The 23,712-nt window shown below is 55.9% G+C and overlaps 1 protein-coding gene and 3 long non-coding RNA genes across 8 annotated transcripts in view; 1 reads left to right on the plus strand and 3 right to left on the minus strand.

The window, feature by feature from the left end:
* Nucleotides 1–6,279: 6,279 nt before the first annotated feature.
* On the minus strand, nt 6,280–14,083 carry LOC147577767 (uncharacterized). Of its 2 annotated transcripts, XR_015254459.1 has the most exons (6): nt 13,018–14,083; nt 10,213–10,630; nt 8,644–10,100; nt 8,006–8,310; nt 7,186–7,368; nt 6,280–6,387 (listed from the first exon to the last, which is right to left on the minus strand). It is a non-coding gene; the product is annotated as an uncharacterized LOC147577767 (long non-coding RNA). The 2 variants fall into 2 exon arrangements; XR_015254458.1 differs by having other exon boundaries at nt 8,644–10,630.
* A 291-nt stretch (nt 14,084–14,374) lies between these two features.
* LOC147577768 (uncharacterized) lies at nt 14,375–18,082 on the minus strand. The gene is made up of 2 exons (XR_015254460.1): nt 15,596–18,082; nt 14,375–14,855 (listed from the first exon to the last, which is right to left on the minus strand). It is a non-coding gene; the product is annotated as an uncharacterized LOC147577768 (long non-coding RNA).
* Nucleotides 18,083–18,958: 876 nt separating this feature from the next.
* LOC147577769 (uncharacterized) lies at nt 18,959–22,341 on the minus strand. Of its 2 annotated transcripts, XR_015254463.1 has the most exons (3): nt 21,701–22,341; nt 20,004–20,093; nt 18,959–19,148 (listed from the first exon to the last, which is right to left on the minus strand). It is a non-coding gene; the product is annotated as an uncharacterized LOC147577769 (long non-coding RNA). The 2 variants fall into 2 exon arrangements; XR_015254462.1 differs by having other exon boundaries at nt 20,004–22,341.
* PIK3CD (phosphatidylinositol-4,5-bisphosphate 3-kinase catalytic subunit delta) overlaps nt 19,186–23,712 on the plus strand; it is a 55,206-nt gene continuing 50,679 nt past the window's right edge. For 2 of the 3 annotated variants that reach the window (XM_086715605.1, XM_086715608.1), the window contains exon 1: nt 19,186–19,322. The gene's annotated coding sequence lies outside the window, so the exon portion shown is untranslated. The remainder of the gene's footprint in view (nt 19,323–23,712) is intronic. The other variant, XM_086715607.1, reaches the window with a different exon arrangement.

Below are 23,712 nucleotides of genomic sequence, written 5' to 3' on the forward strand. Positions count from 1 at the left end.
CCCAACTTGCAGACCCCCTGGGCCTGCTAGGTGTTCCGTCCCAGCAAGGAGATACGGGGTTTCCCCTTCTTAGCTTGCTGCACACCTGACACAGGAAGAAGACCGGGGTGGTTTTCTGAGGTTGACCTTACGGCAAAGTCTAGTACAGAGCGGCCGTCACTGTATTTTATGGTCCAGGCATTTTGTGACCTTGAGTCCTCCCCACAGCTGCTGAGGGGTTTGCTGAGCTGGGATTTCGTCTAAAGATTTAGTTTTCTTTTTGCCGAGACACTGACAATTTGCCATGAACTTGCAGCTTCCACACCCACTGTGGTCGGGCTTGAGGAACAGCCTTCTCTGTTTTGACTTTATAAATAGTAAAGAGGGGAAGCTGAATTAATATTTCATTTTTATGTGGCCCCTTCACTCAAACCGGCCAAACTGCCGACTGCATTCGCTGATGACTTGACAAAAAGGCTCATATAAATGTCCCCAGGTGACCCCTGGCACGATCGAGCAGTCTAGAAAGAGACCAAATTAGCAGGTCCCCTGTTCTGCCTTAATGCTGAGTAAGCAGTAGGCTTAAGTTGCATTTATTTATTTGTTTGTTTATTTATTTATACTTATTTTAGAAAGAGAGCAGGAGAGGAGCAGAGAGAGAGAGAGAGAGAGAGAGAGAGAGAATCCCAAGCAGGCTCCACACTCAGCACAGAGCCCGACGCAGGGTTCAATCCCACGACCCTGGAATCACGACCTGAGCCGAAATCAAGAGTCAGACGTTCAAACAGCTGAGCCACCCAAGTGCCGCAGGCTTATGTTGCTTCTAAACACATTTTGTCGGGGTGCCTGCGTGGCTCAGTCGGTTGGGCGACCGACTTCGGCTCAGGTCACGATCTCAAGGTTCGTGGGTTCGAGCCCCGCCTCGGGCTCTGTGCTGACAGCTCAGGGCCTGGAGCCTGCTTCCGATTCTGTGTCCCCCTCTCTCTGCCCCTCCCCTGCTTGCGCTCTCTCAAAATAAGTAAACCATTTAAAAACAATAACAACAAGACAAGCCCCCCCCCCCCCCGCCCCCCAGAGCTGCTGCCTGAGCTCAGCTCCCTGCCCCAAGTCAATCCCTGAGAGTGGACCACACTCTCCCCGCCTCCCCCCTGGACCGTCACCACCTCAGCAGCCCCTCCATTGCTGCTCCCAGCCCCCACCGAGGGCCCTCGGTCCTCTCTCGCCCTCCTCCTTCACATGCTCCTGGGCCAGAGACCCCAAGCAGCCCTGAGGCCTGACAGCCCCTCTCTCCCAGGGAGGGTGACTTCGGGGCTGGCCACCCCCCTCAGCTGAAGTTTGATGATGTGAAATCGGGCCTCTGTGCCAACTGGTTTCCTTTGTCCTCAATAAACATCAGGTTTTGTAATTAAAAAACAAAAACCCCCCAAAACCTTGGGGGCCCCGGGTGGCCCAGTCGGTTGGGCATCTGACTCTTGATTTCTGCTCAGGTCACGATCTTGCGGGTCATGGGTTCTAGCCCTGCGTTGGGCTCTGCACTTTCAGATTCTCTCCCTCTCTCTTCTCTGACCCTCCTTCACTGTCTCTCTCTCTCTCTCTCCCTCTCTCTCTCTCAAAATAAATAAACTTTAAAAAAGCCAAATATTAAAAAAATAAAATAAAAAAACAGATCAGTCGTCACATGAGACTGGTACTAAGAGGCCCACAGAATCTTTTCAGGAATGACGGGAATGTTCTTTATCCTGATAGAGGCCATGTTTCAGGTTGAGTACATTTGTCAAAACTCAGCCAATGCAGTTTACAGTTCTTAAGTTGTGACTCCAAAAGGTTTATTTTAGTATTAGTTTTTATTTGAGAGAGAGAGAGAGAGTGGGAGAGGGGCAGAGATAGAAGGAGAGAGAGAATCTCCAGCAGGCTCCTTGCTCAGCACAGAGCCCCACGTGGAGCTGTATCTCACGACCCTGGGATCATGACCTGAGCTGAAATCAAGAGTCGGAGGCTCGACTGTGCCACTCAGGTGCCCCCAAAAGGTTTATTTTTAAGTCTTTATTTTTTTTAATTTTTTTAATGTTTTATTTATTTTTGAGACAGAGAGAGACAGAGACAGAGTGCAAGCAGGGGAGGGGCAGAGAGAGAGCGAGACACAGAATCTGAAGCGGGCTCCAGGCTCTGAGCCGTCAGCACAGAGCCCAACGCGGGGCTCGAACCTATGAACCGTGAGACCATGACCTGAGCCAAAGTCGGATGTTTAAACCGACTGAGCCACCCAGGCACCGCCACACTCCTTTTCTGTTTTATTTGTTTGAGTCATCTCTACACCCGCCAAGGGGCTCACACTCACGACCCCAAGATCAGGAGTCACGTGTCCTCTGAAACAAGCACCCCCCCCTTTTGTTTTGTTTTGTTTTGTTTTGTTTTGTTTTCAACGTTTATTTATTTTTGGGACAGAGAGAGACAGAGCATGAACGGGGGAGGGGCAGAGAGAGAGGGAGACACAGAATCGGAAACAGGCTCCAGGCTCTGAGCCATCAGCCCAGAGCCTGACGCGGGGCTCGAACTCACGGACCGTGAGATCGTGACCTGGCTGAAGTCGGACGCTTAACCGACTGCGCCACCCAGACGCCCCAGCACCCCCCCTTTTTAAGTTTCTTTCTTTCTTTAAGTAATCTCTCCACCCAGTGGGGCTCGAATGGACCCTCCACACTCTCGTCCTCGGCCTGGCTGTTCCATGCCAAGTGTTTCCCCTGGCACGGCCCTCTCATTTTCCTGACGACCACACATTCAGGAGGTTCATGTACGAGTGAAGGCCTGCACGTATTTATGAGTGTATTTAAGACGCAAACCAGACGGCAGAGCTGGCTTCAGGGGCATGAGACCCACGCAGCGACACAGCCCCCTCCCCCCACCCCGTGTTCACAAAGGCCCCACGTGCCACTTAATGCTCTGCCTGCACCACCTTGAAACTCTTAATATTTTTTTTAAGTTTATTTACTTTGAGAGAGAGAGAGAGAGAGAGAGAGAGAGAGAGCAGGGGAGGCACCGGGAGAGAGGGAGAGAGAGAATCCCAAGGAGGCTCTGTGCTGACTCGAGGCTCAACCCCACGAACCGCGAGATCGTGACCTGAGCCGAAATCGAGAGTCTGACACTTAACCGACCGAGCCACCCAGGCGCCGCCCCGATTCTTAATAATTTTTGAACCTGGGGCCCCACATTTTCATCTTGCATCAGGCCCCCCAATTATGTGGCCCGTCCTGACTGGTGGCAACACCCAACCCTGGGGAAGAATGAGAGCAGGAAGATTCTCTCGTAACCTTCTGTCTGCAAGCCTTCGAACGTGGGTAACTTATGTGTGTATATCCAGCGCGTGAGGGGAGATGTTTAGGGAGAATCCAGGCACCCAGTGGAGAGGGTGTGGGCTGGGAACGGGCAGAGCTGGGTGGATTTCTTGTTTCTAGCAAGTGAGTTACCTCTCCACTCACCTTGGGTAAATTAATTACTCTGCCAAGAGTCTCTCCTCCTGGAAAAACAAATAAGCACACAAACTGGGAATTGTTTCCTACCTTCTAGAGCTGCCCGAATGGAACGAGTCCGCGGGGTGAAGGTGCTTGGTCGGGAACACGGGTAACAAACCGCTGCTTGTTACTGGGTGAGCATGAGGGGGGACAGGCGGGGCAGAAGTGCCCTGGAGGACCCACTAGTGACTAGAGACAAGAGGCTGGGGTCAGAAGTCTCGGCTGAAACATTCTGGGCGACAAAGTGGGAGAAACCAACTCCGATCAGCTTCAGCCGGCAGAGACCCTGGGCAGGGGGAGAGAGGATCCAGCTTGGTTGTGCCAGGATGGGAAGCCCCCCCCCCCCACCCCTGCAGGACCTCGCAGCAACACTTGTCTCTGTACTTAGCGCCCAGCGGGGAGGCCTCGGTTACCGCCTCTCTCCGCTGAGCCCAGACCCCTGTTGCTAGGGGACCGGTAACTGGGCTGGGTGCTCCTTGGGTGAGGGCAGGTGGGTGGGGGCAGCAGCCCAAGGCGGCAGCAAGAGGAGATGGAGGGGACAGGGCAGGTGCACACCCACTCGGACCAAAGACCAAAGTGAGGGGGAAGAGCTGCCAGGCGGTTGGCTCTCACTTTAGCTGCATGACCACAAAACCTCGAGGGGCCTTCTGCAGCCCCGAAGTCCCACCCCTGGGGGGTCCTGGGGGGCCCCTGGGGGGACTTTCCACACCCTCACTTCCCGCCCCTATTCTCAACATCTCCTCCCCTCTCCTCTGTCAGCCAACGAGCTCGCTTCCTACTTCACAGAACAAAAACCCACAAAACCCAGGAGAGAAGTCCACCCACTCGCGCGATGCAGCCACCAGCCTACGGACAGCTGCGCCTGCCCCTGCGCCCCCTGCCTGTCGCTGGACTGTCCAGACACCCGGGGCCCCGCCCCTCTGCGGGGCACCCGCTCCCGCTCCCTGCTGCTCCGCGACCCCATCCAGCGGTAGCGCCCCCTGCAGGCGCTGTTTTCTCTTCCCTCCCTTATTCCCACCAGGCTGCTCTTCTCCTACCGGAAAACACCTTTCTTCAGAGGGTATGGGGTTCGCTGAGCTACTCTTTCTGCTTTTTGGAGGGTTTGGATTTTTTTTTTTTAATATCCCGTTCAGGGGCCGCCCTCTCTGCCTGTTCCCCTTCTGTTCCTTGCCTTTCCCTCCTTTACAATTCAGTCCAAAGGGCACGAGGGGGGGGGGGGGTAGCGGGGCGGTGGAGGGGGGAGAGGCAGCTGTCCTGGGTGGCCGGGTGGGGTGTCCGACTCACAGTCTGGTGAGGGGGGAGTCCACACGGGAGGGTGGCCTGGTGGGAGGTATCAGAGCCTGGGGGAGGAATGGGGGGGGGGGAATCCTTGCATGGGGTCATCGCCCAGAGTGAGGAAGGCAATGTGTGTGGTGAGGGCAGCAGCTGCGTGATGTGGGGGGGGGGGGGGGGTGCAGCCCAAGCAGGGTGAGGAGGGCACCCCCCTGCTTCGTTCTCCAGAGCACCAACTGCCACGGGAGGTATTACAGATGCGTTTGTTTGTTTCTTGTTTATTTCCGAATCTGCCCCGCCCCCCACCTGAATGTCCCGCAGGCAGAGTCGTTGTCACCGCAGTATCCTCAGGGCACAGGACCGTGTCTGGTGACATTTGACAACGTGTGTTGAATGGATGAGTGAAACTTGGAGCCTCATCCCTTGGTGGTGGCACAGACCGCGAGGCTTGGTGACACCTGCAAGGGGCAGCGGGGGAGAGGGGAGAGGTGAACCGTGAGGCGGGTTTCTGCTTTGGCCAGGGTGTCAAGAGGGACCGCTCTCACGGCGGCAGGAAGGAAGGGAAGGACCGGGCTAGGTTGGGCAGGAAATTGGGCCGGGGTCAGATTCCGTTGAGGGGACTGCCAGCGTCCAGGTGGAGATGCAGGGCTGCTGGGGAGGAGCTGGGGAGCTGGGAGGGAAGCGCTGGAGGGCTCCCCTCTCTGGGCACAGGAGCTGCTGGGAGGGTTAGAAGCTAGAGGCCGGGCTGAGCGGCCCAGCACCGAGCTCAGCCAGAGAGCGGCTCTGGAACAATCTGCCTCTTGCGTGAAGGAATTGAGAAGGGAATAGGAAGTCTGAACGTACAATATATTCTCAGCAAAATGAGCTTCGCTGCTGCAGTACGTGCCCCCAAATCACCAGCAGCCCAAGCACGGCAACCCCGGGGTGGAGGCGCACGTCCCTACCCCCGGAGGACCCTGGGCAAGGAGGAAAGGGAATTGCCTGCGCGCGGGCTCATCGGCGCCTTCGCCCAACGCGCCGCCGGGAGCGCTTGCGGGACGTCGCTGAGCGCCGACGGGACGGTGGTGGCGTTGACCTCCTGCCGCCACCAGATGGCGCCCATGCCTTCCTGGAGCCCGAGCGGGAGGCCCCGAGCAGAGCGCCCCGCGGGAGGACTGGTGGGTGGCCCCGCTCCGGACCCACCTCTGCGTCTTTGTCGGGAGCAGCCTCGCATCCCACCCTGCGCTCCTTTGGGGGTGGGGGTGGGGGTGGGGTACACCCAAAGCTGGCTTCCGGACCAGAGGGCACTGGCAGCCCGAGCCCCCAGCAGACTTAGCCTTCTATCCATACTCAGCCACTTAATACTGCCTGAACGGAGGCATGTGGCTTCACGTCTGCCTTAGTTTCCTCGTCTGCAAATAGCAGCGTAATCCCCACCTCGCAGGGATGTTGCAGAGATTAAATCACGTGGTGATGGTGATATATATATATTGAGCTTTTTTTTTTTTTAAGTTTATTTATTTTGAGAGAGAGAGAGAGAGCATGGAGGGGCAGAGAGAGGGGGGGGAGAGAGAATCCCAAGCAGGCTCTGCATTGTCAATACGGAGCCCGGTGTGGGGCTCAAATCCACCAACGGTGAGATCATGAGCTGGGTGAAACCAAGAGCCGGATGCTTAACGGACTGAGCCCCCCAGGTGCCCTGTCTTGAGCTCTTACTAAGGGCCGGGCATTGTTCTAACCGCTTTACATAGAACACCTCACGTTATTTATTTAATTTATTTCTTAATTTATTTATTTTTTTTTTAATTTTTTTTTCAACGTTTATTTATTTTTGGGACAGAGAGAGACAGAGCATGAACGGGGGAGGGGCAGAGAGAGAGGGAGACACAGAATCGGAAACAGGCTCCAGGCTCTGAGCCATCAGCCCAGAGCCCGACGCGGGGCTCGAACTCACGGACCGCGAGATCGTGACCTGGCTGAAGTCGGACGCTTAACCGACTGCGCCACCCAGGCGCCCCTCTTAATTTATTTTAAGTGGGCTCCACACCCAATGTGGGGCTTGAGCTCACAGCCCTGAGGTCAAGAGTTGCAGGCTCCAGCCAGGTGCCCCCATAACACCTCATGTTAATAGTTCCCTTCTACGTGGAGCGGCTTGTGACCCGAGGCTGGGTCTCCTCTGCAAAGGGAAGGAGGCGTCCCGCTGGCCCCGGGGTGCTGCTCGGTACTGGGGGGGGGGCTGCCATCCAAAGAGGGCAGAAAGGGGTGGGCACGCCTTTGAGGCTAGAGGCCGGAGGGCCTCTCTCGTTTGCAGTCTGCAACCCAGCAGCCCGGCCTACGGGGAGCGGAGGCAGCGGTGGTGGGGGGGGGGGTGTGCAGAGCCCACCCACGGCCCAGAGAGCAGCAGAGGGACCGGTGACGCAGACGGTGCCTCCGGGCCTGTCCATACCTGGCTTCTGCTGTGGTCTGGCAGCCCCCAGAGGCTTCTGGGAAAGGGACCCCTGTCGTGACGGGTGAGTGAAGGCCACAGCACGACATTGTGGTTTCGACCTCAGAGATGGGGGGTGGGGGGCCGCGGTGCCTTCCGTACGGTGGCCAGGTTCCGTGGGCCTGGGGGGCTCCATCTGCGACTCTGTGGGATGACGGGGACCTGGGCGTCGTGTCCCGGGGCCGGGAGAGCTGGGGTCCAAGTGAGGGCTCCGGTGGGGGGGGCCTTCGGGGCGTTGTCTCCCCGCTCCTTGACCTCACCCCTGCCTGGGTACCTTTTCTCCTTGCTCTCATTCTGACGATGCCTGTCAGGTGTGAAGCTAGAGGACTGGGGCTACCCCGAGTCCCCGGCTTGAAAGGGAAAGAGGGTTCTGGACTCATCTGGAGTTCTGAGTCCTTTGGGCTGTCAGCCGGCTGAACCCCCTCCCTGGTACCACCACCCCCGTCTCTAACAAAGGAACCAGGGCACTTGGACCTTCCGCTCACACATTGCAGGAAACAGGCTCTCAAGGGATGAGCCGTCGGTCGGCAGCCTTTTCTTACCACCCATTCCGATGTGCTCAGACCAAGGAGCCAGAAACAGTGCTCCCCCTCCGCCCTCCCCCCGCCCCCCTGTCCGCTCACAGGCCCAGAACAAAAACACACCACAAATAGAAATCAAAGTCTGAGAAAGGATCAAGGAGCCATGACCCGGCCGTGGGAAAGGCTGTGTGGCCTTGGCCGAGTCGCTTAACTTCTCTGAGTCTGTTGGCCCGTCTGTAAACGGGGGTGGGCGTACTAACCTTGAGGAGCCGCTGTGAACAGGTGAGAGGAGATGTCAAGTGCAGGACACAGATGTGGCGTTTGCTCTACAAGACACAGCCCCTAAAAATACAGCGGAAGGGTCTTTCCTGGACTCTCCCACCAGCACCCTCACCCCACGCCCCCACAGCCCGGGCTGGGGCTGCCCCCTCGCCACTTTCCTGTAAGGCTGCGGGTGGAAGGGCGGCCAACGCCCGGGGAGCGTTTCTGCAGCCTTGCTCTCAGGCTCCACTTCCTGTTTTTCTCCCCAACGAATTTTGCACCATTGCCCTTTCATCAGCGCACGCTGGGGGGTGGAGAGGTGAAGGTGAAGGTGAAGGCCGAAGCCCGCTGGGGGAAGGAACCCTGGGGGGCGGAGGATCCCAGGGGTGGGGGCCTCAGGAAGCTGGGGAGAGCAGTGTATTCCATGCGTTGCGCCATCCAGCTGCCAGGCTCTGGGCTCTGTGGTCTCCAGCTCGGAGCACAGGCAGCAGCGGAGGTTGGGAGGCTGGTGGGGGAAGCCGGGGTGGGGGGGGGGTGTGGGGGGGTGCGGCTGCCAGATGGGAGGAGCAGAGGCGCCCTCCTTCCCATCCTCATTCTGGAAGCAGTGGTTTTTCCTAGACGTGGGAGCAGAACCTACAGATGGACCGATCCAGGCTGAACCCCCATGTCTGGCGACATGAGGGGTGGAGGGGCCGCTCTGGAAGGTGAGTCTGGACTCCCTGAGGCTGTCAAGCCTCTGAGCATCTGGCTCCCAGTCCCTGGGTGTTGGGCGCCTGCTGGAAGGAAAGGAAGGAGCTGTTCCCACGCTGGCAGGACCAGGACCTTTGTCCTTCCTCTCCCTTGGCTGCAGACCCCTGACCCTTCTGCTGGGCAAAGCCTGTCCAGCCATGACTGGGTCATTCATTCATTCATCCCACACTTCTACAGACTCTCTTGTAACACTCTGGGTGCCGACACCGAGCTCACGCCGGGATGCCAGCCCGATCCACGCGGAGGCCCCGCTCTGAGGAGCAGCCAGCACCCTGGCAGTCGGAACTGAGCAGACCGAGTGCTACAGTGGGGGATGCTGCAGCCTGGAACAAAGACCCTTCTAGACAGGGGCCACGTGGGCGATATCTGTGCCAACCGGCCAGGCAAGGAAAGAGGTGGAGAGGGCAAGAGGAACAGTTGGGAAGGGCAGTCCAGGCAAAGGGAACAGCATGAGCAAAGGCCCAGAGTCAGGGAGCTTGGGGTGGTCCGGAGCCACAAGTCGCAGCCCTTGGTGCAGCATGAAGGGCGGGGGGAGGTGGTGGGAGATAACCCCAGGGGGCTAGTCCAGTTGGCTCTCTTGATTATTAGATGTCTTAAGTTTGTTCTCCAGCTGCAGCTGAGCCCGTGCCCCAGGGTAGGTCGCTGTCCCAGCAAATGAGTGACCCCAAGAATCAGAAATCAGTCGCTGACCGCTCAAGCAGGAAAGGAGACTTTATAGCAAAGGCACAGGATGTTCTCATGGAGCCCGGACACGCAGCCCAGTTTGGAGCACGGGCACTCAGAGCTCTTGGATTCTTTCTCAGCACCGCTTGCTTGCCTGTCCCATTTGCCCGCCTGCGTCCCACCTGCCACGCTGATGTGGCCTGGATCCCTTCTCCCAGAGAGAACTATGTCCGGGTCCCAAACCCCGGGAAGCAGGAATCGGTTATGGCCAGTGGTCAAGTTTATATGCTACATTTCTGTCATGACAAAGCAAGGAAGGGCTATGAGAAGAGGGGGCCAGATGGACAGCCAAGAGCATCCACTCTCCATCACACACACACACACACACACACACTCACACGCTAATTCCTTCGGCTTTCCCCAGATATCTCCATTCTGATTGGTCTTGCTTAATCGTTATACCACAAAGTCCACCGCAAATATCTCGTCCCCCCTGCCAAATGGGAGGCGATCCAAGTCAGGTCCAACTATTGCGTCCAGGGCTCCGTTCTCAGAGCTGGGATCTTCAGCTGACACCCGGTCCTGCCTATTTCTACGGAGTCTCATCTAAGGTGGCTCCTTGGATCTGTCTCAATCTATAGGCTAAGCGATCAGTTTAACCTCTCCTTCCGTGCTTGATCTCTAGAGCAGAAAAGGGAAGGAAGATACAGAGAACACACCCTGGTCTTCTAGCCAGGAGGAGTAAATTAAACCTCAGGAACAAGATATTCACGGGGTTTGCTTTACTGGTTACCTTCCTCAGCTTCTTCGTCGGCAAACATGGCTGCCCCCGGTCCTGCCCACTGGGAAGGGATCCCTTCTCTGGGGTCTTGCAGACCTGCCCTTGAGAGATTCTTGGGACACCTTGTTCTAGGAGGGGACACAGCTACCCGGGAACCTGCTTCACATTGGTGCTGGGACGTGGGCTTAGGAATCACCCAGAGGGTAAGCCGACACAAGCCCCAGTTTGCCAGGCTTTAGGGTTTCCTGGAGTTTCAATTCCCACAGAAGCTTAGCTAGTTGGCTGTCAGTTTTGTTTTGGGTCATGTCATTGACCCAACAACCACTGCCATGAACTCCTGTCCAGTAGAATATTCAGCCACAGACTGGGCCATCCCCCAGGGCTGGGGTTTCTCAACAGCAAGCATGGTGGCTGGTTTTCTTCTTTCAGCCTAAAGGTGAGGAGAGGAAATCATCATCTAACCTGGGCGGAAAGCAGGCTTTTTATCTAATTTCTCTTCTTTTTTTTTTTTTTTTTAATTTTAATGCTTATTTATTTTTGAGAGACAGAGAGACACAGCGTGTGAGCAGGGAAAGGGCAGAGACAGAGAGAGAGACACACACACACACACAGAATCCAAAGCAGGCTCCAGGGTCCGAGCTGTCAGCACAGAGCCTGATGCAGGGCTCAAACCCATGAACTGTGAGATCATGGCCTGAGCCGAAGTGGGACGCTTAACCGACTGAGCCACCCAGGCGCCCCTAATTTCTCTTGAAATGCTACCCCTACCTGCCTTCATGACACTTGACAATGAGAGGCTAAAGGGCCAGAGGTTGAGAGTTATTCACTCCCGTGGCTCTTCCCAAATATCCCTGTTCCACTTGCTAAGCTCACAGACTTTTGTGTTTGGTGCGTTAACCTTAGGGTCACGCACAATGTGCCTCCTGCTATGTGGCAGGTTCATGACTATTTGATGCGTGGTTGTCACTGGCTATAGAAAAAAGGACTTCCCCCAACATAGTTAAATATTTGCCCCGCCCTTCCCCCCCCACCCTGATCTTGAGCAGAATTGAACAAAAGCTCATGTTGTGGCACCTTCTGAAGGCTGCTAGAAGGAATCCACATACTAATATGCCGGACAAGTTTCTTAAAGCGTCCCCCTTGGTTGGCACATGTTCTGAGTCCCGTGAGATCACTGAAGACAGATGAACTGATCTGTTACCACCGGCGAGAACTGCTGATGTTCGTCCAGGGAGTGGGAATCTGCATCACCCTTCTCTCTCAAGTCTCTCTCAAGTCACCCAAGTTTCAATACCTTCTTTAAAAAGCGGCTTCTTGGGGGCGCCTGGGTGGCTCGGTCCGTTAAGCGTCTGACTTCAGCTCAGGTCATGATCTTGCGGCTCGTGGGTTCGAGCCCCGTGTCAGGCTCTGTGCAGACAGCTGGGAGCCTGGAGCCTGCTTCGGATTCTGTGTCTCCCTCTCTCTCTCTCTGCCCCTCCCCCGTTCATGCTCTGTCTCTCTCTGTCTCAAAAATAAATAAACGTTAAAAAAATTTTTTAAATCAATAAATAAACATTTAAAAAAACGAGAAAAAATAAAAAGCTGTTTCTTTCCATTCCATTTCCGATACCCATTTCTGTATTAATTCTGGTTGTTGTTGTTGTTGTTTTGTTTTTTTTCCAAAAAACAGAAATCAGGGAGCGTGGCTGGCTCAGTCAGTAGAACACGTGACTCTTGATCTCAGGGTTGTGAGTTCGAGCCCCATGTTAGGTGTGGAGATTACTTGAAAAACGAAAACAGAAACCAACTCAAGAGGGTTTGTACTGGGTTGAATATTATCCGCCCCCCCCCCCAGATTCATGCTCACATGGAAACTCAGAATGTGACCTTAATTGAAAATAGAGTCTTTGCAGATGAAATAAGATGAGGTCATCCTGGATTAGGGTATCTTTATAAGAAGAGGGACATTTGAACACAAACACAGACACGTGGGGAGAATGCCAGTGAAGACGGAGGGAGAGATCAGAGTGTTGCATCAACAAGGCATTGAACGCCAAGAAGGCAGCACCAGAAGATAAGAGAGAGGCCTAGAACAGATTCTCCCTAGAGCCTCTGAAAGGAGCCAGCCCTGCCAACATCTCAATTTCAGACTTCTGGCCACTAGAACGATAAGAGAATAACTTCCCGTTGTTTTAAGCCACCCAGATTGTGCTAAGTTGACACAGCGGTCCTGGGAAATGGATACAGATTTTAAGCAAAATAAGGGAATAAAGCCTAAGGGTGTGAGTGACTTTCAGAAGAACCCAAGGGCAGGGGCACCTGGGTAGCTCAGTCGGTTGAGTGTCTGACTTTAGCTCAGGTCACGATCTCACGGTTCGTGAGTTCGAGCCCCGTGTCGGGCTCTGTGCTGACAGCTCAGAGCCTGGAGCCTGCTTCGGATTCTGTGTCGCCCTCTCTCTCTGCTCTTACTCTGTTCGTGCTCTCTTTCTGTCTCTCAAAAAAATAAATAAACGTTAAAAATTTTTTGAAAAGCTTATTTTATTTTTGAGAGAGAGAGACAGAGTGTGATCAGGGGAGGGGCAGAGAGAGAGGGGGACACGGAATCTGAGGCAGACTCCAGGCTCTGAGCTGTCAGCCCAGAGCCCGACACGGGGCTTGAACTCACGAACCGCGAGATCGTGACCTGAGCCCAAGTCGGATGCTTAACCAGCGGAGCCACCGGGGCACCCCTATGATCGGCCTTAAAAAAAAAAAAGAACCCAAGGGCAAGAATGCAGTGGAACCTCAGCAAGATACACGGAAAGGAGCTGAAAAGTTGCCTGAAATCGTATCTCTCACCTGTGACTGTCTCTTCCTCTCTGTACATCTGCTTTCCTGATTTTCTCTCAGTCTCTGTCTCTGCACAGCAGCTTCTCTGATGGCTTCAGTCTTTTTGAGCAGCATAAGCGACCCACAGCTCCCTCGCGTGAGTGCACAGCACCCAAGCTCCAGGCACCCGAGGAATCACTACTCTGTATTCCTGAGGGAACCGCTGGCTGGCGAACCTGGGGCCAGGTGACCAGCCCCGGGCCATCAACTTGGGCATGCTTAAAGGCAAGGACATCTGACCAGAGACGGTGTGGAGAGCCACGTGGCTCAAGAGTCCCCTCCTGCTACACCCATGTGCACATGTCACCCTGCCAGGGGGGGCGACCCTGCACAGAGGCAGTTCTGCAGGGACCGTTGTTCGCTTGGCGACGTCATCCTTTCCCATGATGCTACAGGCTTCAGAAGGCCGTCTTCGATGGATGCACACCATTCCGTCAGGTGGGCGTGCCATGGCTTCCTCTGGACAATTCTGGCCCAGGGGAGAAGGCGGGCCCTTCACAGGGTTAAGGTGACACGCTTTCGTCCTCCCGTTTTTGGTTCAGTGCCCAACCTCCTGCTGCTGCTCGGCCAATAGACCTCATGCTCTTCCCGTCACCTGACTTCGGGGGCCTAGGAAGGCTGCCACTTAGGGCACTCCCACCTGCCCGCCGGTGACCTTGGCGAGTTACCTACAGCATTGCCTTAGTTTGTTTGCCTGTGAAGTCAGGATAATAACAGCATGTGCTCCACAGGGGGCTCCAAGGGGAGGAAACAGGACAGCCTGAAAAGCATGATAATGCTGACCGCTCATCATCGTTCTGCTTCGGTTCAGTTGCCGTGTAGCCAGATTTACTGGTTCCGTGATAATCCCCCAAAGAAACGAGTGTGCATTAGTTTCCTGTGGCTGCTGTAACAAAGCACCACAAACCCTGTGGTTTAAAAAACAAAAACCACACAGAAATTTGGGGTGCCTGGCTGGCTCTGTCAGGAGAGCACGTGGCACTTTTTTTTGTTTTTTTTAATGTTTATTTTGAGAGAGAGAGAGAGAGCGCGCCTGCGTGCGAGCTCACGAGCGGGGGAAGGGCAGAGGGTGGGGGGGGACAGAGGCTCCAAAGTGGGCTCTGAGCTGACAGCACAGAGCCCGACGCAGGCCCCGAACTCGTGAACTGTGAGATCATGACCTGAGCCGAAGTTGGAGGCTCAACCGACTGAGCCACCCCGGCGCCCCAGGCATGTGACGCTCGACCTCAGGGTTGTGAGTTCAAGCCCCAAGTTGGGTGTAGAGATTATAAATAAATACACAAACAAATAAATAAATTAACTAACTAAAAAAAAAAAAAAAAAAAAAAAAAAGCCCACCAGATATTTATTCTCTCGCAGTTCAGGGAGAGTTCAGAAGTTCAAAACCAAGGGCCATTCCCTCCAGAGACTCTAGGGGGGAATTCTTCCTGGCCTCTTCCAACTTCTGGTGGCTCCCAATGTTCCTCGGTTGGTGGCCGCTTTGCCCCAGCCTCTGCCTCCAAGTGCACATGGCCTTCTCCTCTGTCTCCACTTTCCCTCTGTCTTCCTCTCGTACGGATGCTTGTCACCGGATTTAGGACCCACTCAGATAATCCGGGATGACCTCATCCCCAGATCCCTCACTTAATTACGTCTGCAGAGACCCTATTTCCAAATAAGGTCGCATTCCTAGGTCTCAGGGAGTGGGGTTTGGACATACCTTTTCGGAGGCCACCATTCAGCCCCGTCCAGGAAGAACATGGCTGTCCTCCTTCTAACTCCTCTCTCTCTCCTTCAGCATTTATGCTCTTTGCGTCTCATTCTCCTGTCTGGGGAAAAAAGTCACCAGACGTGTGCCTTCTCATTTGAGGTTTTTGGGGTTTCACCTGGGGGTGCTCCTCAGACACAATGCCTTTAATGATCGATACCTATCTAGAGGGATACTTATCTAGACAGAACAGGTCTAGATGCATAATGCAGGTGGCATTATGGCCGGGCTCAGCTCGCGAGCAAAACCCAGCTCCATCCAGCACCGCTCGTCTGCACCCTGTTTGCAAAGCTGCGTCTGTCTCCAAACCACTTTCACCGAAACATCTCTTGTCGGTCTTACGAACTCTCTGAAGCTGGGGTAATAAACCCCATCTTCAGGAGGAGGGGACAGGCTGGGGGTGGGGTGGGGCAGGGCTGGGTCTCAGGGTCCCCAGGGAAGGTTCAAAAATACTCTCTCCGCCCCAACAGGCTCCAGGGCCACGCCTTCTCACTTTCGGCAACCGCCCCCCCCCCGGGGACTCTGACCCCCGCCCCAAACCATCATATTCCACCCTGTAACACAACGCCTTCTCCTCCCACACCTCCCTGTTCCATTATTTTTTTCTTTAAATAAATGTTTAATTTGAGAAGAGTTTCAGATGTACAGGGAAGCTGCTCAGAGGATAGAGAGTTCTCACATACCCCACACCTAGTGTCTTCTCTTGCTACTATCTTATGTGACCACGGCACATTTGTCACAACTAATGAACCAACATCGAGACGTTATTATTAACTCAACCCGTCCTACCTTAGTTCTTACCTCCTGTCCTCTCTCTGTGCCAGGAGCCCAGCCAGGGCACCACGTGACATTGCCATGACACATGACTCCTTAGGTTCTTCTGGGCTCTGATAGCTGCATCAGTTTCCCTGGTCTTTGATGACCTTGACAGTCTCGAGGACTGGGCAGGTATCTTTGTAGACCCCGCCGTCTCTCCGGCACGCCTCTGGCCTGCAGGGCACCTCTCTCTCCCCTCCTCCCCTGCCTCCTATTTCTTCGCAGGGCTTTACTACTTTAAGACACTGTAGCTTAGTTTTATTCTTCATAGTTTCTCTTCCCGCGGAAGATAAGCCCGGGGAGGGCGGGTCTTTGGCTTGTACAATGCTCTATCCCAGGGCCCAGACTGTAGCAGGCATGCATGCGGGCCAAATGAGTCAGTGTTACAAAACCTGGGTCATCCCCAGTTTATGGAGGCAGGAGGTCGGATCCGGCCTCATGACCCCACACCCTGGTGCCCTTCTTTCCCCAATCCCTCCACAGCATCAGAAGATATGTTGAAAAGCCAACTGCTCTTTCTGGAACACTGACTTTGTACCAGGGGCAGGACCCTCCCCCAGCCCCAGGTCAGCAGGGCTGGAGTGGTCCTCCCAGCCTTTGCACAGCTGGTAGGTGGTTGAGCTGGGATTCGAACCCGAGGCATCCTGGGTTTAGAGTTGTTTGTGTTTTCCAAAAAGGATAACTCGATTTCTGTTTGGAGCCCGTATTTAGTTGGGCCCAGACACTCAACCTCCATCAGTTCAACCCGGGCCCCAGAAAAGCCTGGTTCACCTGGGCCACCTCTGAGCTAATCTGGGTCTTTCTGGATCATTCAGTCCAGCTGTGAGTCATCGTCCACAAGGCACAGCCCGGGGATGGGGGCTGCAAGGACCCCTGCCTTCTTTTCCTCAGGCTCCTCCAAGCCCGAGTCCTCAGAAGTCAGCCTTTCCAGGAATCAGTTCTGACCTTGACCTCGTTCTCTCACGGTCTGCAGGGCCCTTCCATCGCCACCACTGTGACCTTGTCCAAGGGGCCTGCGGTGAGAAATGCATTTCACATCTTGACGAATGCACACTCACACATACCTAAAATCTGACCGTTTCTATCCTGTTCCGTTTTTTTAACCTTGACCCACCGAACGGGTTTCCAGTACACGAATGTGTTAATAGGTCACAACCTGCGGCTGCTACGGGGAAATACTGTTGGAGAGCCAAGCACAGAGACTGTGTTCTAGGATAGCTCAGTAACGTTTTGGGGGGGGGGGGTGGGGCTGGCTCACTCTGCTCCGTACTGTTGGAAGCACTTTACATGTAGTACCTCGGGCGCTTCTCCGAACAGTTCTAAATGCTGAAAGCCAAGATCGGCATCCCTGTGTTTCAGATGAGGAACTGGAGGCACAGAAAAGGTAAATCACTTGCCTGAGGTCACACAGCTCCACGGCTGAGTTTGGCTCCAGGACAGGGACTCCGAGAAGCTTCCCCACACGTTTCTCCAAGGCAAAAGGGCAAGGGTTCGAGCTGGATAACGCCTGCCCTGCTTGGAAGGAAAGGCGCCGCAGCCAAGCGGGCAGGATGGGGCAGGGAGGCAGATGCCCGGAGCCCTTTGCAGAGGGGCTGAGGAAGTGGGCTCCCCATCCTTGCACCCCTGCACCCAGGGTTCTCAGCTTGGCTCTGGCTGCCCTGAGATAACCCTGCTTGTGGGCATGTGTGGGTGTCAGCGGTGAAGCCACTCGAGGTCGCACACCGATGCTTACTGCATCCGTGGGAGGCCGCGGAGGCTGGAAGGCTTTGGAGGGGGGAAGTTCTGCAGGAAAGGAGGTAGAAAGAAGCAGGCCCCAAGAGTTCCGTGTGTTCCTCTGGCCTGCAGGGCACCTCTGTCTGCCCGAGCCTGCTCCCCGCTGACCAGCACCCCTTTAATAACCGAGACCTCTTTTTCCTTCCATAAAACGAGGCCAAAGGACTTCCCCGTCAGGAGGTCACCTGAGGAGTAAGGCACGGACTTCGTTGCAGCTAAGAGGCTTCTTTTCTCCCAGGACTGTGATGAATCCCCCACTACGGCTGGGGCTCTTTTGTTTACGGTTCAAAGGGACCGTCAAGTAGCTTCCTCCAAATGCACCGGACAATAGTTAAAAATAAAATAAGAAAAGAGAGATCAGAAACCATAGAGAGGAAGGCGGGAGGCAAGTCTATCTAGCGATGACTGTGCTTGGGGTTACAGTCGGCCTGAATCTCCCGGCACTACAGGCACAGAAGGAGAGAAGTCCTACGGTGTGGTCTCTAAAGGGAAATGTGCCGGGTTTTCAGGAAAGCGAAGCTTCTTTTTTTTAATTCTTTTTTCTTTTTTTTTTTTAATTAAAACAAATTCATTTTTGAGAGAGAGAGAGAGAGCACGAGCAGGGGAGGGGACAGAGAGAGAAGGAGACCCCAAATCCACAGCAGGCCCCACGCGTCGGCTTCTTACACCGACCTCTGGAAAGCAGGGAGCAAAATTGTTTAATTTTTTTTTTTTCAACGTTTTATTTTATTTTTGGGACAGAGAGAGACAGAGCATGAACAGGGGAGGGGCAGAGAGAGAGGGAGACACAGAATCGGAAACAGGCTCCAGGCTCTGAGCCATCAGCCCGGAGCCCGACGCGGGGCTCGAACTCACGGACCGCGAGATCGTGACCTGGCTGAAGTCGGACGCTTAACCGACTGCGCCACCCAGGCGCCCCGGGAGCAAAATTGTTTAAATTGCCGACTGGTAAAAGCAGGGCTCGGACAGGTGTTTGGAAACCTCAGAAAACGGGAAGCCTTCAGTAACCTACGCTTGCCCTTTCTTGGCTGGAAACCGAGGGCTCTGCTCCTTCCTTTGCTGCAGCCAGAGCTGGGCCCGCGCTGGCGCTGGGAGGCCGGCGGATCGCTTGGGTAGAAACAGCCCCTCTCCAGGCCTCAGTTTCCGCATCTCTCCAAGGGGACCAAACAGGGGCTTTAGCTCCCAGACCAGAGTGGGGAGGGTCCTTTAAGTCATTGTTTGTGTAAGCAATTGACTTGACTCTTCCCCCACCGCGCCCTAGAAGGATTTCTAAGCCACTTTTGTAATCTGGCGACTCCCACCCCACCCCCCCTCCATGGTCTTGACTCCCCCAAGCGAGGAGACCACAGCTTTCCCCCCAGGGCCGAGCCCGTGGAACTCTGCGCTCCAGTCTCGTCTCCCAGGCCTCATGTACCCTCCCTGGCGCCCAGCTACTGCGCTCTCGGCGGGCGGCGGGGCGGGGTGGGATGGGGAGACTCCCCGGGCGCCCAGAGCTGCAGCCGCCGCCTCCGTCTCCCGCCCTCCAGCCTTCCTCTGGCCACCGGGGAAATTCTTTGGTGTGTGAATGTGAAGGCGTGGGCTTTAGGACCTTTATTTAGTTGTTTTCCTTTGTATAAAAAGAACGCTTGTTTTGAAGACGGGCAAGATGCAGCTTTACAGACACACCTGGGATGATGCCCCTCCAGCCGCAGACGGGGTGCGGATTTGGGGGAGGGGGGGGAGGGCGGGGTGTGCAGACAGGCGGCAGGAGGACCTGTTGTTTTTCCTGTTGCAAGTAAAAAGGAAACAAAGTGGGAAGTGGAGTGTGCGGGCTATCAGCAGGCGGGGCGCCCCCACCGCGCCCCGCCTCCCTCCCTCGAGGCTCACTCGCGCCCAGCGCGCTGGCTCCTAGCGGCCGCCGGGCCGAGCCGCCCAGCCCCTGCCGGCCGCGCCGGGACCGGTAAGCGCTCGCCTCCGGCTGCGTCTGGGGAGGTGGGGGAGAGGGCGCTGGCACCGGGGGGCTGCGGGGGCTTCGGGGACCCCGGGGACCTGCTCGCGGGCGTCTCCCGGCGCGCACCACCGGTGCGCCTCCCGCGTCCGGCGAGCCCGGCGAGGCGCGCCCCCCACCGGGGCCGGCCGCCGGGACCCGGGAGCGCACAGCTTCCCTGCGCCGCTGCTGCGCGCCCCGCGGAGCCCGACGGGGACTTCCCGGGAGCGGCGGGCGCTCAGCCGCGTGCGCCCTGCCCCGAGCGCTGGCCCGCCGGCCGAGGGGGCGTCCCGGCCGGCCGCGCTCCCACCGGCGGTGCGGCCCGGTGCCCCGGCCCGGGCGCGGGGAGAGGGGCGCGCACGCTCCGCGGCGCCCTGGCCCTGCGCGCCCTCCCCGGCGCGGACGAGCAAGGTCCCCGGGGAAGGGGGAGCAACCGGAGTCGAGTCCGCCGGGCGCCCCCCCCTCCGCTCCGGCCCCGCCCGTCGGGCCTGGGGGCCCCGGGCCTAGGGCGCCGCTTGCCTCGTGTTTACTGCAGTCGCCGGCGGAGACCAGCCCCCGGATCTGCGGCTGAGCCCGGGTTACGGCGGCAAAACCGCCTCCAGCTTTGCATTTCCGGACTCTTTTTTCCCCCCCGCTTCTTTTTAATACTCTTACCCGTAATTCAGCCAGAATGAGGCTTCTTCTTTTTTAAAATCGGGTTTCCTGTTTTTATTTAGGCTTCCTTCTCTGCACTTCCCTTGAAATCTAGGAGAGGGGAACAGGGAGAACTTTCGTGGCGACCAGGATGCGGGGTGGGGATGGGGGGGCACGTAGCCGGTGATGCTCTGCCCTGGTGGGGAGATGGGGTCCGGAGAGTAAGGACTGATGTGAGACCCCGCACTGTGCTCTCCCGGAGGGGGCGAGGGCGGGGATGCGATTTCCCGGGCTGGGGTGGGGGCGCCTGGGGCGGCCCAGGCTGGCGGTCCAGTATCAGGTCGTCCCGAGGCACCCTTGCACCTGCCCCGTTTGCGGATGGAGCGCTCTGGAGCTCTCGAATGACCGAGCGGCTTTCACTTGGATCAGGTCCCCCGGAAGGAGGGTCTCGAACCCCAACAGACTGTCGGGGGGGGGGGTGCTTCTGCACCTGGGCTCCCGCAGAAAGCCCCGTTGCGCGCCACCCTCAGAGATGTCCTACACCGTCGCGCGTGTATGTGGGGCAGGAGTGCCTTCCGGGGGCGGGGGTCCTCTTTCGGGGGCTTCGAGGAGACAGTTCCCTGCTCCAAAGGGACTTTGAAACCGATTCATCCCACTGCTGGCTTCCAGGACAGAGGACGCCGCTGGAGTGCCTGGCAGTACCTTGGTATTGCCCTCGAGTGAATGGTACCCTTGGGACTCTTTCCAGCCCTCCCAAAGAACCGATCGTTTTTCCAGATGTTTTCAGTTAAACAATCGTAGGACCTGAATGATGTCGTCTCCACTTTCCAGTGGAGGGAACTGAGGCCCAGAAAAGTTAAACTTGCCCACCCACGCAATTTCCAAGTAGCTGATCCAAACCCCCAGTCAGTACCTTCCACCACCGAAGTGTTTAGTCGCCTGTAGGTGCTGTGGCTTGCAGATTAACGAAAATATTCCCTAAATGTTCTCTTGATGTAGGGATGGGGACTCTTGGGGTGCCCTTTCAAAGACGCAGCCTCTAAGGTACCCACCCTGATAACCCCTGTAAAAGCTTCTGCTGCTGTCAGCCGCAGGGTTTGACTGGCCTAAGTGGGGGTAAGGAGTCTGCTAATTAAGGAGGCTGCCGCCAAACACGAGGAGATTGGACTAGAACTTTCTCTTCTGCTCTCTAGAGCAGAAATTGCCAACCCTTTAGCATTTACACGCCTTGCTGTGGATTGATTTCTTGACTTCAGGATTCCATCCATCCTGCCTCCTGAGAGCACTGTCTTGCACACGCAGAGATTGCTTCTTTCGGGGATTTGACGAGGTCTTACAAGTAATGGAGGACCCTCTGGGGTGCGGGGAACCGTGTTCTTGAAAACGAGTTCACGGCAGCCCGTTCTAAGCCATCCAAGCGTGCCTCTTTCTGAGCCCCACTCCCCCCACCTCCTCTGCCCACGTTTAGAAACAGTGCTGGCCACTCTGCAAATACCGATGCTTCTGGAATTGGGGCAAGTGCCCCAGAGACGCCCCTGGCCACGCAGATGGTCCCCTTCCAGCAGGACTTTTCTCTTTCTTTACTGTGTCTAATAGGTATTTCTTGAGATCCCCCCTCACAGGGGCTATGTTAAGAACAAGGCAGGCAGGGAGGGTACCAGCCCTGTGGGTGGGGGGCTTACAAGACACGAACGATCCACGCATACTTAGAGACCAACCTCAGGCCTGGTTAGCCAGTACTGCCAGTGCTGCTGTGTCCAGAGAGTTCAAGGGGATGTGAATGTGGGGTCAGTTCCTGCTTCACCTTGTTTTTTCTTCAACTGCACAGTTAAAGGGAGAAGTGAATGTGTAACTCATGAAGCAGTTCCCCTTTGGCTGGCTTATTTTTCAAAACCATTTTTGTTTAGAGAGCAGTTCCCTCCCTCCCAGAAGCCAGCTGCTTCTGTGGGTCTGGTGATGGGGCGTGGGGCCTCACCAAATGTTTCCTTACCGTGGGACCTTAGTAAAGCTCTTTCAGCCACTCCCCAGGGGACAGACACGTTTCCCGGCAGAGCTGTTGTCGGGCAGGTCCAGGGGGAAGCGCTCCAGGAGGATCAGGGAGTGCCCACCGGTCTGATGGTGGAGGGATGCAGTAATCGACCACCACCCTGTCTGATGGCAGAGGCGTGTGGTAATTGACCACCAGCTGCAGGATGGCAGGAGCCTGAATCGTTGGGAGGGAGGCAGACATTCTCTCTGTGCCACTGCCAGTATTTCATAAATGACAAAGGTTGCAAAACTCCTCTCTCCTTGCAGCTAATGCTAAAACTGAATTTTCTTTAATTTGGTTGGTGGAAATCCCCCGCAATCATATCAGAAATGCTGCCAGTTTCAAGATGGAAAAAAAAAAAAATTAAAAACCCGGGAACCTCCCTCCCCGCTCTTTCCTTGCAGACAAACACTGTGACTTTCTGTGGGTTGTACCAAAATATGGCCCACTCTCCGCTCCCTGGGGGCCAGCCCAGTCCCCGGGGCCTGAGGTCGGGCGCGGCAAAAGCTCCAGCTGCTGTGGCCTGTGTGTGTATGAGAACCCCCCCTCCCTCCCCAGGAGCGATAACCTAGCTTCCCCTCAGATAAGGGTCAGGGCTTCTCCTAGAAATGGGTGCTCCCCAAGGCCTCCTACTTCCTGGGCCAAGAGGGAGAGTGATCGTAGTAATGGGTGTGGCATTTCTAGAGTGGTATTTCAGTTAGCTTCTGTTTCACTTGCTTTGGGGGAAATGCTTTCCACTTAGAGAAAATGCCAGAAGAGTGGGGCACGGGTTGGGGGGGGAGGAACAGCGACAGAAAGGGAGCAAAGTTGGATTTATGTCCTGGAATGATGCTGTATTTGTTTCCTGTGGCCGCTGTAACAAATTACCCCACATTTTGTGCCTTAAAGCAGCAGGAATCTCTTTTCTCACAGTTCTGGAGCTCAGAAGTTCAGAGGCAAGGTGTCGCCAAGGCCTTACTCCCTCCAGGGGCCCAGGGAAGAATCCTTCCGGCCTCTCCCAGCTCCTGGTGGCTCCAGGCTGTCCTTGGCTGGTGGCAACCTCACTCCACTCTCTGTGCCCTCTTCACGTGGCCTTCTCCTCTGGGTCTGTGTCTTTCTGTTGTCTCTTAAAGGACGCTTGTCATTGGATTTGGGGCCCATCCTTAAGTTAATTACATCGGCAGAGACCCTTTCTCTGCATAATGATTTTCCCAAAGAATCCACAGGTTCCGAGCATTGAGACACGGACATATCTTTTTAGGGCCACCCTTCAGCCCACTGCAGATGGACAGGATCTTCTGGGAAGGTGCTGGACAGGGTTATTTTGTCCCTGCTTCCAGGCCCCCTGCGGCTGCTTCCCAGTCTCCCCTCTCCCTCGCCTGTCTCCAGCTTCCCTTTCCCCCAGCTTTGTGAACTGGCTCCCACCACAGCCCCCTCCCCAGGGACAAGAAAAGACAACTCCCAGGCTTGAAGGAGCTGACTAAGTTCTAAGTCCTCCTGTCTCCCTCCTGACCTTCCCTCTTTCTCTTCAAAAACAACTCCTTCTCTGCTCAGGGCCCCTCCCGGCCAGGGCTCCCCCCCACCCTCTGTCTGGGGCCACACAGCCCCAGACGTTTTGGAGTTTCCTCTGTTGAACAGCCCCCAGGAGAGGTGGGGGCAGGGCTCGGTTTTGCTGCTGGGTCTGCCGGTCCTGCTGAGGGGCCCGGGCTGTGGGATGGGGTG

The sequence above is a fragment of the Puma concolor genome, chromosome C1 (genome assembly GCF_028749965.1).
Source record: "Puma concolor isolate L17-30 chromosome C1, mPumCon1.1.hap2, whole genome shotgun sequence".
NCBI classification, from domain to species: domain Eukaryota; kingdom Metazoa; phylum Chordata; class Mammalia; order Carnivora; family Felidae; genus Puma; species Puma concolor.